At 52.0% G+C, this 15481-nt stretch overlaps 1 protein-coding gene across 9 annotated transcripts in view; it reads right to left on the reverse strand.

Annotated features, from left to right (window-relative positions):
* Positions 1-15481, reverse strand: part of POC1A (POC1 centriolar protein A) — a 179363-nt gene continuing 163882 nt past the window's right edge. For all 9 annotated transcript variants that reach the window (XR_011144061.1, XR_011144062.1, XR_011144067.1 and 6 more), the window contains 2 exons: positions 4197-4331; positions 1-1264 (listed from right to left, as the gene is read on the reverse strand). The gene's annotated coding sequence lies outside the window, so the exon portion shown is untranslated. The remainder of the gene's footprint in view (positions 1265-4196; positions 4332-15481) is intronic.

A 15481-nucleotide genomic window follows, 5' to 3' on the forward strand; every position in this document is an offset into this window, starting at 1 on the left:
CTCCCCTCCGCGCTCAGCTGCAGAGAGCAGGAGAGCGTGAGACGTGGCAGGTCACAGGCCCGAAGGCTGCGGCCAGGGGCAGCCCCGCCACCACACCGTGGGCCCGCGTCTCCTCCGGAACGGCTGGGCTGGCAGCGGTTCACGTGCTCAGAGGCTGTTTGCCTCATCGCACGTGTGGCTTTGCTGACAGCCAGAAGACCGGCCCGTGTCCACAAATGAGCAGTTTTCAGCTCAACTCCAAATTGGACTCCCAAGCACTCCAGGAGAAGGGGCAGCACAAAGCAATCACTGCCCTACAAGCGCATCACTATCTTCTCCATACTGGACTGCCACAATTGGCCTTGGGTTTCTAATACACAGGTCTAGATGCGTCTTTCCGCTTGCTGTCCTGCTGCAGAAACACTCCCCTCCAGCATCTTTTTTACTTGATGCCCAGCACTGTGACTGGCAGCTCCCATGCCCACAGCCACGTCTTGCTCTCCTGGGTCGCAAATCACCCTCCTCGTCCTAGTGCTACATATATTCTCCCCATTCTCCCCTGACCAGTCCCAGGTTGCTCCATGGTTTTGCTCCCTTGGAGACAATCGTGTCTTGTCACCTGCCCAAGCATCACTAGGGTGTCCCAGGCTGGCCTGGTTTCAGATCTCTAGTGTCCTCATCCATTCCCTCCTCTCTTGAGATGCTGAACCAGACACTATCGCTGGCTACTGCGTTTCCTCCTCGGCTGCCTCTCACCTTCCACAGTCTCCGACTGTTGACCCCACAGGCTGGAAAGACAGCTGAGCCTCTGGCTCCCTTCAAAACCTCTCACCCGATCTGGAAGGCCCACGTGCAGGGCTGAGCGTGCTGGTGGCAAGGTCTAATGGCTACACTGATTCCGGAGGATGCAATAACCCTCATCTCTAGTTTTCCATTTTTCCTCTCATTATCCTTCCCTCCTCTGATTTCATCTGCCTGGAGGACCTCAGTGTATTTGGTGAGTTACCCAGTAAAAGCATCAATCTATACTTTTCCCTTCTGTTTATGCTTTGATGTCTCTTCCATCCCGGTCTTTGTCTCATGTTTTAGAACCAAAGACCATAACCAGGAGTTATGGCAGGAGAAGAGCTAACAGCACGCTTAGCAGATGCTTACCTGAAACACCTTCCGGTTCCTGACTTCGCCCCTGCGGTGGGCACTGCTCCCAAGGACATGACAGTCACAAATTTGAACAGAGGGCACCCTTGAAGTCTGAATAAAAGGGAAGCAGGTGCCACAGAGGTGCCTGCCAGGGAAAAATAACAAAGGAGAACAATAGCAAGCAACAGAGAGCCCAGCACCCCGAAGTACCACCAGGAGACTCACAGGACTGATTACAGCTTAGGTGAGGGCTACGGTTCCCGAGGATTTGAAGAGCAGAGCAAAGCTATTTGCGATTAGAGATGGTGAGCAGTTAAGAACATTTTTTTTTCTCAAAAATGAATGTCTGAAAAGCCTGTCTTTGCTTTTAACACGCACTTTCTCAGCAATATTGCCCCCTCCAAAAGGCTTCTCCTTCCACTGTCAGCTGTCAGAACAGCTCTTCCCCAACAACTGTAGGCTGCAGCAGCTAAACCTTCCTCGGATTTATCTTCTCATTGCTCAGTCAGCTGTTTGCAACATCTAATACCATGGATCAGGTATGATTCATGGCCCAGATATTGGTCCCCAGAGCTACTAAGCTCCTTCTAGTCAGTCTTGACCTGTCCCAGGTGCCCGTGGTCAAATAGCCATCAGGCTGTACCTGCAGAGGATGTTCCTTTCTGACAGCTTAACGATGGACTGGCAGCTCGAAGCAATCCTTTGCAAGAGCGGTATTTCACTGGGAATTCACTCGAATAACCTGGCCTCTCAGACTGACTTCTGGTTTGCTCTGTGACACCGAGTGAAAGTCTCTATACCACTTTTCCCATCCGTGGAGTAGACAGTGTCTCTCAGTCACCTCTGCAAGCATTCGGGTATTTGGAAACCAGGCAGGTGGGCTGATTTGATGTTAACATCCTCCTTGCAGTGCTGAATTTTTCAGACTGAATCACTTTTTTTTTTTTTAAGGGCTTTCCATTTAACTCCAGCTTTCCTTCCTAATTGTTTAATTGAGGTAGGAATTATTCTGTCACGGAAGGGCACTTGCTGATGGTTTACCCTATGTTTCATTAATGCACACAAGAGGTTAACTCCTGGTAGAGAAATAGATGCTTGGTTTTAACAGTAGGGAAAAAAAAAGACTCAAATTTGCTTTCTACTCCTGCACTAATTTGTGACTATTTTTATCAACATTAACATTGAGCCAGGGTAAAAATACTCCCTAGAAAGTTTAGAATTTACATTTGTCTTCATATATATTCAGCAGAAATCTAGCTTCCCAGCCTCCGCACTGCCTAATCTTGATTCATTAGCTTCACCTGCCCCCAAGAAAAATGTCAGATGACTTTGGCCTGGTGAAGCACTTCACCCACAAACGCACAGAGGGAGGATCTAAAGCACCGTGCTCGCCTTTTGGCAACAAGCTATCTTCACACTGCAACAGCTCTGACAGTGCAGGTATCTAACTTGCCTATCTGCCCAGGTTCCCCCTTCCTACACAGCCTCACTACAAGCAAAGTCTTCTGGGGGGGGGGCTCCATCCTGAAAGGATGCTGAGCGCAGGCAAGCACCTTCTAGAGTATACTCTACCTCCAAGGACCTCAATTCCTGTCCACCAAACCTCTTTTCTTGTCATCATTTTCATCCCTAATCAGACCTGGAAAGCACATTCAGAGGTTAGGAAACCCCACGATACCTGCGATGAAAATATATGCCCAGATTCCAGCGCTCTGAAGGCCCAGACTGCACAGCTCAGGGCAGTTCTCCCGTCTTTGCGTCCCGATGTAACAGCCTTTCCCTTGGGCTAGCTCTCATCTTTCCACCATGTGTGGCTCCAGGCAGATCTAGCAGCTCTGTGGCAACCACAGAGCAGCAAAGCTGTGTGGAGAGTGCTGCAGGTCTTGGGGGACATGGCCAGCGACATGACCTTTGCTTCAAATATCTCTGCAGCAAAACCCAGGGCTCTAAGAGCCCCATTTTTGTTTTTCTGTGACCATCTCTTAGCGGTTACAGAATCACAGAATAGTTGAGGTCGGAAGGGACCTCGGGATTGTCTAGTCCCACTCCCTGCCTCAAAGCAGGGTCAGCTAGAGCAGGTTGCTGTGGTCAGTCAGGTTGGAATATCTCCAAGCATGGGAACTCCACAACATCTTTAGGCAACCTGTTCCAGTGTTGGACCAACCTCACAGTGAAAAAGGTTTTTTTTTTCCTTATCTTTAAACGGAATTTCCTGTATTTCAGTTTGCCTCTCATCCGCTCACTGAGCAACCCCGAGTCTAGCTCTGTCTTCAGGCTTTGAGGAGACTTCTTCAGTTTTACAGAAAAGGGCGTGCTTCTGCCTGTGTGCAAAACAATCCAATTTGCAGGGTGAATCCAATTTGCTATTCTACATGGCAAGTACTGGCCCAGCTCTATCGCAATGCTTTGACCGGGAGAGCTGCTCGAAGGGGAACTCAGGAAGTCCCCATGCTTTCTATGAAACACAGGAGAGAAAGGGTGCTTGTACAGAAAAAGGGGCCAAGAGCCCCCAGTGGCATCCACCAGCAAGTGAGAGCAGCCTCTGATCGGATTAAACAAGGGAAATATCAATGAACGACAACTGTTTCCCCGCTTCTCCCACTCTGAGCCATTAGTAGGCTCCCTGGGCTCCAGGCTCCTTCCAGGGTATGAACTGAAGGACATGTACCTCTTTACCAACAGGGTTAAAATGAGCAGACACATAAAACCATGTGCCATCGATCCAGTCACCCGGAGGAAATCTTCCCGTGTGCAGGATCAGAGCAGAAAGCAGCTCTGATGGGCCCTACGGCATTAAACACTTGAGACTCTGTCACTGCAATGATGGAGCAGGACAGGATATTCATGGGACTTGGAAAGCCAGTAGCATACGCTCTCAAGCCTGTCTCAGCTTGGAGAGGAAGGCAGATTGGAGGCTGATGCACAGCCTGCAGTTTAATGTGTGCTTACATAGCCCATCTCTCTTAAGTCCTCCTTTTGTCTGCCATAAAAAGCCCTTCCTCCCAGAAAACAGGCGGGCATGCCCCAAGAAAGCGAATGCGGGACCTGCTGGTGTTTCTGAGCGCCTCAGCTCTGACCTGCTTGTGTCTCTGTTGCCCTCCCCGCTCCAGGCTGGATCTGCAGTTTCAGCATCCTTGGCCAGCCCCCCCGCCGCACGTCAGTTCCTCATCAGCTTCTCCCAGGCGGCTGGGCTGTTTTCAAGAAGCAATTTCCTGCAGGGAAATATTTCTTTTTCAAAGAGGCTAAGTGGTGAGCTTCCTGGTGCAGGCTTTTCACAGGAAACAATTGCGAAAGCAGCTTCACCACCCACCAGGAACTTCTGTAAATGAGCAAGGAGCCGGGCAGGGAGGGCGACCGCCGCACTCCCCGCCTGCAAGGCCCTCGGCTCCCTCCTGGAACGGGGAGTTTCCTGCCCCTGGGAAGCGCCTGGTGCCCCCTCGCTCACCTCGCCCAGGCTGCTGCCGGGATGCGGGCTTGCAGGGGAGCAAAGAGCAGCCAGACAGGAAAAGCTGGGATTTGAGAGACCGCTTTAGGGAAGGCAGACAGTAGGAGGAGAGAACCACTGCCTGGGGAAGGTGCTTCGCAGACCCCTCTGGCGCTAAGCCTCTCCCTAAGGTTGAGGAAGGAGCAGGAGATGAGAAGAGCCAAGGGAAAACACGACGACTTGGCTAGGCTTTGACTAACCCGCGTTTGCTGTCTCCCTTCTTTTCACCCTTTTCCCTGAGTTCAAGCAGGGCAACCAAATACTGGGCTAGGCTTATCTCCCCCTGCAGAGCTGGGCAGTCATAGCACCTGAGCCTCGTCCTGTGAGATGTCCGGATTTGAGACACTGGACCTGCTTCTCTGAAATGCAGACCCTGTCAGGACATCTCCCCACTGCTGAAATGATGATACAGCTCAGCTCAAGTCTGCTGGGGCACACGCAGGGTAGTCCTAGTGGCTTCAGCAGAGTTATTTTGCATTTACACCATGACAAGATCGGATTCTGACACAGCAACATGACAGTGCACCACATCTCTACCCATCAACAAAAACCCAAACTGTTCACAGCACCAATTAAACTCTTCTCCGATCTAGAGATACTGGGGAAGGAGGTTTCACTGGGCTGCAGCTTCTCACCGTGTGTGGCTTTAGAGTCAATTATTGTTCATATCGTTTTATTACAATGCAAATGATAGGTGTTCCAGTCAATGCACATCCCCCCCCCCCTACCCCCAATCTCTGTTTTTCATTCAGCTAGGCTTTCTGGCTTGGATGTATTTTGGTGGCTGCTGCTATTTATGGCAGAGAACTCATACATTTTCCCCTGCTAATCCCATTGCCTTATTCCAGCCCATACTTTGGCCATTGCCTCCAGCTGGGTGTCCTGAGGGAACCATGCCCAGATTGGGATCACAAAGTGGAGGTGCAGGGATCACAAAGTGGAGGTGCAGTTCCTACCTCATCACGACACCATCTCCCTAGAGGCAGGGGTCCCAGTCTCCCTCTGAGATCAGGCACTGCCACCTCTCCCAAAGGGGAGCTCGTCAGGTGTTAACTAGCCAAGGCCCCCGGCTCCGCAGCACAGGCAGAAATGCAATGGGAGCCTGTAGCTGGTGGGACCCTGCTTCTGCCCAAGGCAGGGGCTTCTGCTGACTGCCCTGGCGCTCCGACTCGGGCTGACTGCCAGGGAGAGGCCAAAGCCAACGTTCAGCCCCAAGCACTGGCAACACAGCCTCCTGCCCTCCTTCGAAGACTCGCCACCTGTGCTGTGGCAGTACCTTTTTTTCATTGAGAAGTTTTGCCAGGCGTCCACAAAGATGCTCTGGTTCCTGATTTTGTTTCTTGCAATAAGTCCTCTAGTTTTGCAACTCCTCATTGCGATAAAAATAAAACTGAACACAACCGAGAACCCGTTTCCGTGGAGCATGTTGAGAGCGCGGGGCCGGTTGCCTTTCAGACCGCTGGAACATGACTTCCTCCCAGGGCTATTAATGCCAATGCCCAGCTGAACCCTACTGTTTTTCCCCAAAAGTTTAGTTTCCAGGAAACAAAACTTTGCTTATTTTGAAGACAAAATGTCTCAGTGACAGCCTATTTCTTGCATTCTTCTTTTTAATTTACTGAACAAAATCCCCCCCCCTTTTTTTTTTTCTGAACAGGTTCAGCAGTCCCTGCCAGCCACTAGTCCAGCCTGTTTGGCACTCTCAGGCACACTCGCATCTTTTGGATACACATATATGACCTGCAGGCAATGTGACCCAGCGGAGAGGGAACTGGACCAGGTCTCAGCAGAACTGGACTCTCTTCCTGACTCACCGCTGTCCTAATTGTGTGATCCTGGGCAGTGCCCTTCCCTCTTTGTGCATCCCATTTCCCCATCCTTAGAACAGGGCTAAAGCCACTCACTGCCTTCACATAGCACTTTCCTGGACCCAAGCGTTGGCAACAAGTACCTGAAACACCCACAGGGTGCAAGTCCAGTTCACACCAGTGGCAGTAGTTTATCACCAGGAATTTGTGCTGGTTTGGCAGGTGCACTGCCATTTCCTTAGCAGGTCCTACACCTACATCTCCCCTCTCCTTTCCATGCAGCAGCCCTCCCTCACAAGGGAGGCTGTGTGGCACCCCAGTGTTTCCACCGCTACATAGCAAGGATTTCCTCTCTATGGGGATGCTACAACCATGTCAGCATCCAGTGGCAAAGGAAGAATCAAACCCTTCTTCCATCTGTACCACAGAATCATGCAGGTTGGCAGGGACCTCTGGAGATCATCTAGCCCAACCCTCTGGCTCAAAGTGGGGTCAACCAGAGCAGATTGCTCAAGACACCATGTCCAGTTGGGGTATCTCTAAGCATGGAGACTCCACGATCTCTCTGGGCAACCTCTTCCAGTGCTCAACCACCCTCACAGTGAAAAAGAGCTTTTCCTATGTTTAAATGGCATTTCCTGTATTTCAATTTGTGCCCGTTGCCTCTTACCCTTTCACTGGGCACCCCTGAAAAGAGGCTGGCTCTGTCTTCTTTACTGCCTCTCATCAGGTATTTATACACATTGATAAGGCCTTCCTTGATCCTTTGCTTCTACAAGGATAACCAATCCCAGCTCTGTCAGCCTCTCCTTACATGGCTTACAGTCTCCAGCTGGCCTTTGTGCCACTGGTCACAACTTTTTGAGCCCGGTAGTTCAGACAGTTTTCAGTTCACTTCACTGTGTACTTATTTAGTCCGTACCTCATCAGTTTGTCAATGAGCATGTTACAGGTGATAGTGTCAAAAGCCTTTCTAAAATCAAGGTAGACAACATCCACTGCTTTCCCCTTGCCCACCAAGCTAGTCGTTTCATTATAGAAAGCTACCAAAGGTGGTCAGGCATGACTTTCCCTTTGTAAATCCAGGCTGACTACTCCCAATCACCTTCTTGTGTTTCTAGGATTACTTGCTCCACCACCTCCCCAGGGACTGAAGGGAGGCTGACCTCAGGATCCTCCATCTCTGATTGCCGTGACCTGTCCAAGATAGAGTGGCCTCACAGTGACAATGATCAGCTTCCATGGACTTATGGATGTCCAATTTGTTTACACGTTCCCTAACCTGATCCTCCTCTACCGAGGGTAAGTCTGCCCTGCTGCAGACTTTCCCATGAGTCCCAGGGGCCTGGGATTCCTGAAGGCAAGCCTTACCAGTAAAGACCGAGGCAAAGAAGGCGCTGAGTACCTCGGTCTTTTCCATGCTCTTTGCCACCAGGCTGCCTGCCCCCTTCAGCAGTGGGTCCACACTTTTTCTAGGCTTCCTTTTGCTGCTGATATACCTATAAAAGCCTTTCTTGTTGACCTGCCATGTCCATTGCCAGATTCAACACCAGGTGGGCTTTGGCTTTCCTAACACCATCTGTGCATACTTGGACAGTGTCTATAGTACTCACGAGTAACCTGACCCTGCTTCCACTTCTCGTATGCTTCCTTTTTGTGTTTGAGTCTTGTCAGGAGCTACTTGTCCACCCATGCAGACCTCCTTCTCGTGCCCTTGCTTCACTTCCTGCTTACGGAGATGGACAGTTTTGAGCTTGGAGGAGGCAATCCTTGAAAATCAACCAGCTCTCTTGAACTGCTCTTCTTTCTAGAACGTATCTCATGGGATTCTTCCAAGCAGATCCCTGAAAAGGCCCAAGTCTGCTCCCCTGAAGTCCAGGGCTGTGATCCTGCTTTTTGCTTTGTTCCCTCCTCTCATCAGGTGGCATCCTGAACACCACCATCTCACAGTCACTGTAGCCAAGACTGGCTACAGGTCAGGGCCTTCACATCCTTCTCCAGTACCCTTTTCCAATGCATACTGCTAGTCAGGCCTGCCCTCAGGTACATCCACATAGAGTAACTTACTTAAGCTGGTTTTAGCCATACTGGCAGTCCAGAGCTAGATGGAGGTAACATCCCCTATCAGGAAGCCAAGCACGTAACGGCCTCTCTGGACAGGGCAAGGAGGTAAAAGGCAGGCCACCACAACAGCGGGACTGCCTGGCACAGGGAAGGAAGCGTGAGGATGGCCTGAAGGAGCAGCCCCTGTCCTCTGAGCGCTATGGACCCATCTCGCTGTGCCTGCCCTGCTGCTGAGTCACAGCAAAGATGCCCTGGCTCCAGCTTCTGCTTCTTGTGTGCCCAGCTCCAGCACCTGATCGAGACGGGCAGCTGGTCCTGTGGTCCTTTTAGGCACCAGCACGCACTTCGCCACATACCCAGCTTTCTTCTATGCCAGCGTAACTCTCTCTGCCTTGCTGTGCTGTAGGCTGCAGGGGGAAGATGCCACAGTTTCCCCATATTTCCTCCAAAGTCCTGCAGTCTGGCATTGAGCAATTTATCTATTTTATGACAGCTGAGCCCTAGAAGCTTTGCTGGAATATCATGCCAGTCCATAGCTACAGTAAACAAAGCAGACAAGACACTAGGTGGTATTGGTGCAAGGGAACAATACACAAGCGGTTATTGTCGAAGGCACTTGTTAGATCCTGCCCAAGACACTGCGTGCTTTATTGTGTGCACTGACAGCATCCCTGAAGGGTTCTCAAGGGCCTGGATTTTGCTCTAGCGTGGTTTGGAGGGGGCCAGCTTTGGTGGAGCAGAGTTCAGAGCCAAAGGGAACTTGGGGGAAGCCCTCCCAGCTGTGATGATAGCCCTGTTTTCACCTAGAGCTGCTCTAGGTGGGATGGCCCAGGGATATGAGCAAAGCCTAGCAGATAGGGAGCGTTCAAATCTTTTATTAGACGAAGCGATGCACCTGGGAGAAAAGGATGGGCTCTGAGACATGTGCTGCTCCTCCACATCTGAAACCTACACAGTGACCCTCCAGCTTCCCCTTGTCTTGGTTTTAGTATCATAAACATAACAAAATTAGGTGTGCTCTGTGGCACCTTTCAAGTTTTGAAAGGTGGCTTGGTCAGCCCTGCAGACCAGCTGACAAGCTGCCACGGCTTCACAGACCCTCTGTCCCAGAGGAAACGCAGAGTTTCTCCCCTCTGCTGCCCATGCACTAAGTATGCTGAACGCTACTGGGAGAGGGGGGACACACGTCATGGGGACACACTAACTACAGGGAAAGGCAGGATCCTGCAACCAGCTCGTGCCATTTCATCACGCGCACGTGCGTTGTGCCTGTGTGTCACCGTTTCTTCACTGCTGATTCGAAAAGTGAGGAAACAGTAATCAGGGAAAGAGGTGACCAGACAACTGGTACGCGAACACATCCTGAAGAATGAGTCACTGGCTTTACGTAAGAAGAGAGACTCATCTCTGGATGGACGGGGCAGGGAGGGCATCAGGCTAACTGAATTCTCCACGGAGATGCCTGCAGTAGGATTAAACAGCAGTTTGTACCTCGCCTTAGAGACCCGTCTAACATGTCAATCAGTGAGGCGTGCGATCAAAGCGGAGGATGTCTCAGCGCGTGGCGAGCAGGCAGCCCAGCTGGCTAGCGCCGGCGCCGGCTCCGGCAAGCGGCTGGCCGCAAGGGCACCGCCACCCGCCCCGGCGGGAGCTCGGCTGGCGGCGTAGGCTGCTCCCGCAGCTGGGGCAGTAACAGCTTCCGCACAGCCAGAGCTTTTCTCCGGGAAGCTAGTGAAGCTACCTGTAGCTTTTCATCTGAGTAGGAGGAGGAGGAGGAGGAAGAGGAACAGTCCTTTAACAGCACAGCCAGCCTACCAACGACGATACGTTTTTAAAGCTATTCATAAAGGTAGTGAGACATAACAAGGTGGTTTCAGGAGAGGAATCCCCTCCGCAGGGGAAACAGGAACGCGCCTGTACTTTCTCTGCTGGGGGCTCTAACGTGCTTGGACGTTGTCTCTTCTAGGGTTTGCCCTACGTGCTCCTACCAGGCTCCCGCTCCATGGCCCACGTGTGCTTAGACCGTACGGGCAGGGCTGGAGCTCCTGCATAACCTGGGGCCCTCTGGGGCAAAGGGGCCGTGCCCCAAACGGCCGGACAAGGCAGAGGAAAGAACGGGAGAGGAGCCCGGCCTCGACGCGAGCAGCTCAAGAGAGGCCAGCAGCAGAGCCAAGGAAGCCAACCACCTTCTCCTTTTGTGGCTGGACCATAACTGCACAGGTTCACGACCTCACGTCGTGAGTTTTGCGTGGCCTCCCTGCGCCCACGGCTGGGTGTCCTGCCGCACCACGTCCTTCTGAAAACGGGGATGGCTGTCCGCTCCTCCGTCCCACGAGAGGGGTAAAACCGAAAACTAGAGGTGGATCCCCACAGCCCTACGCTCCCGGGGTGACTTCAGCTCAGGGATTTTTGACTTGCTGCTTTTTCCCGGCTAGCAATGTGTGAAACCTGCTCCTAACGGGGCACGGGGCTCTTACTTTGGGCTCCAGCGAGGGATTACCCTCCCTGTAGCCACCTCGCAGCGCGGCAGCTTTAAAGGCAGAACGCCGTTAGTTGGCAGCAATGGGAAACTTCTGCCCCAACCCTAACCCGGCACGTTACTCCTCTACCATGTGTTTTACAGAAAGTAAGACGTTACAGGGGCTAGGCCGTGTCAGCTGCGTTTCTTTAGACTCATACTCAGCCTAGGGAGGCTGCGAGGCCTCGCGGAGAGAAGAAGATCTGACCGAAATGATCTGAGAGCCCAGACTTGTTGGGTGAAAGGTGTTGGAAATGCAAATTACTGATTTACAGAACTGGGCCAGGAACTATAGATGCCAGGCGGAGCTGTTATCGGTTGCATCAGCTGCAAGTCTGGCTCAGCACTTCAAAATAAAATTAGACTCGGGATATGTGTCTTTAAATATTTAAATTGCTCTCAGTAATTCACACGGTGACATTTAAACAAAGCACACCAAGCAAACGGCTCCCAGCGCTAAAAGAAAACGTTTGCAGGTAATAACATTTAAATTAAGAGGGAACAGCTGACACCTAGGCATAATCTTAACTCTGAATTCAACCCACATTCGTCTTTGAATGAAGAAATGAAAAATAAATCCCTGGGCCTGTGAGTGTTTAAGCACGTAGAGTGACATGATTGAAACGATAGCCCCGTGCACTCTGACACATCTACTTCGGCAAGGAAAATCACCTGCGCGCCATAACGTTTGCCGGATTAGGGCCTCCGTAAGGAGCCGCTCCGTCGGCTCCGGACCGCGGGCGCGCCGAGGGCTTCCGCTTCTTGGGAGGCCGCGCAAGCCGCCCCGGCACGTCTGCCGTGGCACGACACCCGCCGCCTCCGAAACCCCTTCCCGGAGCGCGCGGCGCCCCGCGGAAGCGCAAACCACGCATTCAAAATAACGGGCCCGGGGGATTTGCGCGGAGCTGTGGGCAGCAGCGGGGCCGACCCGGCGCAACCTGCTGCTGAACAGGGCGCCGGTAAGAGCAACCGGCGCCGGGGCCGCGAGCAACTGCGCGGCCCCGACCCCCTTCCCAAGCCCACCCAATTTCTTCGGGAGCCACTCGCGGCACGTTTCTTTTAGTCACTGAAGGCCAAATCCAGGTGCAAACAACCACAACTCAGTGAAGTCAATTTAGTCGCGGGCCGAGGTTTGCTGTTGGCGCTCCCGGCCGGTCTGGAGAGCTTAGCTGGATCCATTACATCAGTCACACTGGATTTCGTAACGTGAGACGTTTCAATGAGGGTGACTCATTCTCCCTTGAAGTGCATTGTATGTATGAGCAAAGATGATTAACTTTTGCTGAATGGCATGATTTCTGGGATGGGACCTGCTATTAATCAGCAACAGATCTCAGCTGTTCATAAACTCTGTTTTCACGGCCTACTTTGTATGTTTTTCCCCATTCTGCTAGCTTTTTTTTAGCCCGGGATAAATACTAAGGTGCGCTGCCCTGCTATCTGTCTCTAAAGCAGCCAGACACCGAGCTAAGGCGGCCGACTTTTTTAGCCGAGCGCAGCCTAGGGTTGTCGGTTCTTGCAGCTCTAGGGCAAAGCTTGAGCCACCTGCCCACAAAGCTCCACTTTCACATTGAAATCAAATCAAAGAAAATGAAAAGGGGGCGACTGCAGTGGATAAGCTAGTAAAAGGAAGTAAAAGAAGCTTAAAAGGCTCAGAATGTAAAATACAAAGAATTACCCTTCTCCAGCTCCCTGAAATACATATTTCAAAAGAAACTCAGTGGGGGGGTTGTGCTAATCTCATGCTTCTGACCCTCGAGGTTTGAGGCTTTGGAGTTAGTGGGACCTTTTGGATAAAAAGTCTCTCGAGTCCAGGGAGAAATATCCTTTCCGCTGTATTGGCTGCAAAACTGGAAAATTTGCTAGAGCAAAGATGAGACACTCAGGGGCTTCACATTCCTCCTCGGAGCATGACACCATGGTGCTTCATGAAACAACTCAGCCCTAAGAGTCTGTGGCGTCTTCAGGTAACAAAAATAGTGTGCGTGCAGAAGACAAAACAGTAAGGAGTGGGACAAAATGCTGGTCCTTCCCAACCCCGCTCTTCCTGGCTGTGGGCAGCTCCAAGTAGTGCCCGGGGTGGGGGCTGCAGGGAAGAGGCTGGGGCTGGAGCTGGGGCCCCATCAGACCACCAGGGTGTTCAGGGTGTCTGGCCACCAGCTGGCGACTCTCAGCGCCCAGCAGAGCCACAGTGAGAGGCTTGATGACAGGGTCCCCTCCCAGGCTCTGCCCCACCACCTCACTGCTGCCACTTCCCCACTGCCACCAGCCTGGGAGTGCTCCGGGAGGCAGTGGGAGAACCGCACCAAGGCCTGGAGGGGAGGCTGGGGAGGCGATGCAGAGAGCCCCTCCTTCCCAGCCACGGCTCTCCCCACTTACCCTCAGCCATGGCTCTACAGCCTCCGGCGATTCCCTGACTTATCAATGCCCGTTTGATATCCCCTTCAGAGCACACGCTGAGGGGGTCCCTCTTACCCCATCCCGTGGCACTGGCAGTGACGTTATACACACACAATTCTGAAGAGCCAAATGCTCCCCCCTTCTCTGGCTCAATCACTACTGCAGGCAGCAAAACTGCCCCTGCAGTAGCCAAACCATGAACAAACTCACTACCGGGTCAGAGAAGAGCTGGAGGCAAATTTCTTATCCTTGGAGAGCTGCTGGCAAAGATTCCTGGTGAGACACCACCGTGAAAGCCAACTTGGACTTCTACAAAGAGAAAGGGCAGGCCATGGCTCAGCCTGGAACTGCACCAGCAAGAGGAAGGTTCACCTGCTTTGCCCAACACTCCCACGGCCATATGCCCTAGCACTTACCATCTCTCCTCGAATGTCACGCAAGGAACTGCGGGCAGGAGTTATGCAAACAAAGGTCACTAGCTCACTGCTTTTCCCTTTTACAGGCAGCTCTTTCCCTTTGAGCTTCTGGGCACGGGATGCAGGTTTGTCCTTGCTTCAAGGTAGGCAGCAATGCAGCTGCAGCTAGTGGCAAGTACAGGCAAAGCCAGAGATATGCAGACCTTCCCTTCTTTGTAACTGAGACAAGAATAATTGTTTTTTTCAGTCAAAACTGACATGGAAGCTCTGCCTATTTCAACCCGAATGAGAGGTGAACAGCGAAACTGCCTGTGAGGCTGGCCAGCCCATAACCGCCCTCCCTCACCACCTTGTACTAATACTCCTCACTGACCCAGTCTCCCTCCTTTCAGACGAAAGGCCCTCCTCGAAGCAAGAACACGCTGGTGTGGTTGAAAAACCCAGAGGAACTTTTCTCTGCACGCTCTTTCTTGACAGCAGCCAGTGCAGAACAGGATCACCAAGATGGTGACAGAGGAGGGAAAGGGTGTCTGTAATGCAATGGTCACAGCTGGCTGAAGTTTTCCAGTAGAACATTTTTTTTCTCCCCTTTGGAAAATACCAATCAAAAGAAGCACAAACATTTCATGGAAACATGCCCCTTTTGAAGAGTCCTTGTCAGAACCCACGGCATTTTGAAAACTGGAGCGCTGCAGACGTTCCCATCGGAAACCTGCCCAGATTCCTACAGTTTCCATCCCTCCTCCCAGAAAGCAGTCTGAGCCACTGTCTGCAGGTCCCCACATCAGATCCCTGTACTCCATGGCACTGCTGAGCTGTCCCAGGACTCCCCAGAGCTCCTGCCCTCCAGGGTAGTGATTTGCTTGTTCTCCTCCTCTCCTGCAGCCTGAGCTGGCTGCCCTGCCACTAGGCAGCTTATGGAGACAACCTGCCTTCCTTGGGCTGCCTGGCAAGTCCAGGTAGTTCCTCTCCAGTTAGGGCTCTGTGACCAGGCTGGTGGCAGGAAACCTGGAAGCACCTGTTGTCCAAGCTTGACCATTACTACCACAGCTTCCAGGCTTGCTGCCAAGAAGCTGGGAGGTTTTGGAGCATTAAAAGCCTTCTCTCCCTTCAGACTCAGTGGAGAGGCTACGGCTAGTTTCTTTCGAGCTCACTCGAGGACGTCATTTCTAGTGCACAACAATCCAACCATGAATATCTTTGAGATAGAGCGTTTATCTAGAGGTAGGAAAAACCTACAGCTTGCCTAACGTAGGACCAGTTGCACTAGTGAAACAAGCCCAGCAGATAGACAGACTTCCCTGCGTTTCAGGCATAAGCCTGGAAGACGTGAGCCTCTGCCCTAACTCCGGGTGCGCAGCAAAAGCTGAGCCATGCAGCCCAAAGAGTTTCCTTGGAGACTGACGCAGAAGGGGATTTTCCTCCAGAGCCTCTCTCTCTCTCTTCCTTAACAGGCTAAGGAACACCCCTAAAACCCATCTCTACCAAAAGACCTGGTAACGCTCCACCTTGACGTTAGAGGAAGCCGCAGCGTTGGGAGCGTTTCAGGGTGGCTTTCTTCCCCACATAGCTATTTTCCTGCTGTGCAGCTCGCTTGCTCTTCTAAAAATGTATGACAGAGCAACTGTCTCTAAGGCAATTTCCATAACAATGGGTGCATAAGAACAATCTA

This window comes from Struthio camelus, chromosome 14 (genome assembly GCF_040807025.1).
Source record: "Struthio camelus isolate bStrCam1 chromosome 14, bStrCam1.hap1, whole genome shotgun sequence".
Lineage (NCBI taxonomy): Eukaryota > Metazoa > Chordata > Aves > Struthioniformes > Struthionidae > Struthio > Struthio camelus.